The 4,521-nt window shown below is 34.6% G+C and overlaps 1 long non-coding RNA gene across 1 annotated transcript; it reads left to right on the plus strand.

The window, feature by feature from the left end:
- Window positions 1–450: 450 nt before the first annotated feature.
- On the plus strand, window positions 451–2,875 carry LOC109589951 (uncharacterized). The gene is made up of 4 exons (XR_002189026.1): window positions 451–688; window positions 1,748–1,976; window positions 2,472–2,546; window positions 2,611–2,875. It is a non-coding gene; the product is annotated as an uncharacterized LOC109589951 (long non-coding RNA).
- The last annotated feature ends 1,646 nt before the right edge of the window (window positions 2,876–4,521 follow it).

Below are 4,521 nucleotides of genomic sequence, written 5' to 3' on the forward strand. Positions count from 1 at the left end.
ATTCATTAAAATGTTTAAATTTTTTTATTTCCACACAGAAATATTTGCTGTATCACGTCATTCTAAGAAAGATATAGGAAGATGCTTCAAACTTATTTGTCAATAAGCAGCAAACTCAGAAATGACTACTGTATCAACTACTAAAGCATGATTAGTGAGTAATGAGTATATTGAGGAAGTATAGGTTTGAAAGATCACCTATTACTCAGGTTGGTTGTAGATGATCTTGTTGATACTTACATGTACATGCATAATTTATTTTCATTTTCATAGATACCATTAAAGAAGAAACAAGCAATCTCCTGGCAAAAGATAGCTTTTCTAAGAATGACTATAATTTTAAATTGGATAAAATTTGAATTAAATGTTATTTTTATTTTGCGGGAGTTTATATACAAGCACAATATTATTTTTAACTTTTTTGGCAAAAATTAATGATAATTGAAGGGCGTGGTGTAGGTGTGGTTAGCCTTGCCTTAAAACCATGTGGAGTCATCATGAGAACTAGAATGGGTACTCCTGGGTTTCCTATGGTCAATACAAGATAAGGGAGCTTCTGGTTGGCTGATAGACTGAACGTGTTTAGTTGCTCCTAGTGAGTCAGAGAGTTGTTGCAGGGGATAATGGATTCCATGCTTACCTCAGTGGACTTTCTTCAGTTTCTTGTGGTGTTGTCCTCTGAGAGAAGGTTAGAAAAGGAATAGTATACTTATGTTGCATAGAAAGTCTGAACCGATTCCAATCACAATGTTCTGATTAAATTTGGATTTTTGATTTTAGCGTTTTTATGATTTTTTAATGCATATACATATAGACCTCTTCAGGTGAGATTGACGGTGGCCTATGAATATCATTACTGTTTATTACGGTATCCACCTACGGTGATAATTGGCCGCCATTTTGGACAGCAAGATTCAATGGAGGATGAATGAAGAAAAGGCAAAACTGATTCTTTTCGTTGGCATGGAGCTTTTTAAGCTACAAAAGCTGGTTGGAGGAAAGAATGGTCACTGCTAAGCATCTCCTAAAAGAGATTTGGTGCAATATGAAGCACATTTTTTAATAGAGCTTGCTTTCTGCATTAGCCCATTAATACTGCATAGAAAGTTGCCGTCCACGAAAATTATTTCAGAGTCAGCCAGGCTGAGTCACGCCTCTTGCCGTATATCATTCTTTGACGTAATTCATTCTCACCCAAAGAGGTCTATACATGTTCTTATGTTGCATGCATGGAAAGTTTGAGCTAATACTGATTAAATTTGGATTTATTAGGAATTTTTCAAGTTCCTCCCCATCAGTGTTTTGGCCCCCTAGGCGCTAAGACTATTTTGAATGAATTGTTTATGGTAGCGACCCACGATTAAAATTACTGATGGCAAGAAGCTCTCCACATCAAAGGCAGATCAAAGTCCAAGGTGCTGAAATGAAGCATAACAAGAAAACTATGCTGCAGCAAGAGTTACCTGGTCTATATGATGTAGTCTGGCCTCCATACTTTCCATAAATGCTGCTTGTAAGCCTGTAGTACCTTGTAGAGCTCACAAATTGGCCAGGCAGTGTCACCGCCTTTGATCTTGAGGCCTTCTTGCCGTCAGTAATTTACATCCTGGGTGGATACTGTATAGAAAAAAAATTATTTGTTATGAATAAATATTGTTATTGTAATCATATTTATTGAAAATTGTCTTAGCTCCTAAGGGGTCTATAATTTTTTATTAATAGTTTTTAATAATTCTCCTCTCAATAGGCTGGTCCAGTCTTGATACACTAGCAGTACTTGGTTCTCATAAAGGTGACGTCATTCTGAAAGTTCTTCAAACACCTCCTCCTCATCCCAGCAACAATCTAATGGCCCTCTCTTCAGTCTTCATGGAGTCCTTCCAGTATGATGATACTCTTCCACAATATATCAGGAAGTTGAACGATGCCCTTTTAAATGGCTGCTGTCATTCACTTTAACTGAGGAGGGATTGTGTGTATCCAAATTAATGCTCCATGCACATTCCTGGCATTGGTTTTTTTTTCAAAAAATGGCTCCAAAATCACCCCCAATTTTTATTACATTCTATGATACATATTAATGTCCATATGCTGTCTAGAAATTTTGAGCTGATTCCAGCTTGAACTTTTTGAGTCACATTCATTTTAAGAAATTTGCCATAATCTAAAAATACCCAAGGCTATTTTTTCAGAAAAAGGGCTAAAAAGTTGCCTCTAATTTTTATTACATTTTCTGATACATATTGATGTCCTTATAAACTGTGTAAAAAGTTTGAGCCGATTCCAACTTAATTTTTTGAGTTACAGCCATTTTAAAAAGTTTGCTGAAATCTGAAAAATACCCAAGGCTTACAGTAAATATAATCCTTTCTTTTCTTCTTATTATTTCCTCTCCTTGAGCTATGTATATGTACATGTACATTAATCATTAATAATGTACAATTATGATCCTTAACTTCATTATTATCCAGTGGTCTACAATGTCTCTAATGCTATGATCATTGCTGCCATTCATCCACTGGAATACTGTAGAATGTTCACTCCAGGTAAATATTTACAATTTTATGATAAAATATAATTTAAAATACCTCCTATTCTGCCCATGTTTAGATGGTCCCTCTCTCTTACAAACTCTGTCTTTGTCATCATTTCATAAAATCTCAGTCTCTCCTGATCTAGGAGTGTCTCTTAATTCATTGGATCAATGTTCCCTCCCACTCAATGCACTGGAGACTGGAACTGAGACATAGTGTCATTCTTCCTTAGGAATAGAGGTAAATGATACTATTTATAGTAACACTGATACTATTTATAGTACAATACTATTGATTGACACTATGCTATTGTAGTATATGATATATCATTGTCTATTGTAGTAATTGATATTATTTATTGTAATAATGCTTATGTACACGTTTGGTAGTGATGTAGTAATTCAAAAATTTCCCATTGCACAAAAATTAGTTGTCGGACTCTACTCAAACTTTTTATTAGCAACAAACAGACGTAAATAGTAATAATGATGTATATTGCTTTGCTTGGCTCGTCCCCTTAATGTTTTACATTCATCTTGTAATAATGTATCATTAATAATAATAATAGTTATAAACAGAACAAAGTAAGATACTATAGGCAGCCATCTTAAGAAAATAAGTGATAATAGACATAATAATTTCAACAAATGAAAGAACTAGGCAATTAACTGGTTTGATGTACAATATTTATCTCTAATGTTAGTAGCAATAGATTTCTCTTCTATTGTATCCAGTGCTGTAGCTACTGATGACCAACTGGGACTTCCTTTCTCTTTTACTTTATCTTCTCCTCTTAACCAGGCTGACATACAAGCAGGGAACATTTTACTGGACCTCCTCTGTGTCTCTCATCTATATCAACTAGTCTAGGATCATATAATCCTAACTGTAGACCTAGTCTGTACCATACAGAACAGGGCAAATGTTGTTCTGATGTTAATTCTTTAATGACAATATCAAGAACTTTAATACCATATAACACTTTAATTTGGCGGAGTTTTATTTTGGCAATTGGCGGTTTGCAAGCAGAATCGCCAATATTAAAACCGCCAATCATTAATGCGCATGCTCAGTAATGCACGTGTACACAAAAATCGCCAAATTAAAAACCTCTGATTACAATTTTACAGCAAAATCGCTAAAATAAAGTGCCGCCAAAATAAAGCGTTATACGGTATCTATAAAAATAATAATTAATAATGTGTATATACACTGTACAGTCTACACTCCCACTACTTGACAATTGTGATAGTACATATTATAACAAACCTAGCTTTATTGGAGTCAATGGTGTCTCGAATTCTTTAGTTTGGTGTCTTGAATTCTTTAGAAGAGGAACTGGGAGAGAATCCATCAAAAGTATGTTACTATAGACTAGTAGTTGAATGAGTTACAGTTCCTGATTAGTTGGTAGATTATTTGTTGGTAACTTGTTGAGTGGTGACACTGTGTCTGACTGTCTGTGAATAAGGAACCTATAATCTTTATATAGTAGTACTCTTGTGATGTCAGTAATGTAGTGATGGGCGATATATCGATTCTTTATCGATATAAACGATATTTTACGGAATCGATTTGAATCGTCATCGAAAATTTTATGCAATTTTCATCGATCTATTGACCACGCCCATTTATTAAGGTTAAATAACTAATTTTAATAACTAATTGCACTGTTGAACTGCAAGAAAGAAGCAACTGACCAATTGTTAGCTCAGTCTACTTCAATAGGAAGAGAACCAAGCTCAAGAGCATGGAAATGATTAAGAAATGATCTTCTCTCATGTCCAGTACAGTTATATCTGTGCTAAAATCATTAGCCACACCCTTGACACACCCCCAAAATGAAGGTGTGGTTATCGTATCGTTAATAATCGATATTTCCTGAAAAAGTCCATTATCGATCGTTATCGAAAATTAAGAAAATTGGCCATATCGCCCATCACTACAGTAATGTATTGCACAATAGGTGTTAACCCATGACATGAAG

This window comes from Amphimedon queenslandica, unplaced genomic scaffold (assembly GCF_000090795.2).
Source record: "Amphimedon queenslandica unplaced genomic scaffold, v1.1 AMPQUscaffold_10682, whole genome shotgun sequence".
NCBI lineage: Eukaryota > Metazoa > Porifera > Demospongiae > Haplosclerida > Niphatidae > Amphimedon > Amphimedon queenslandica.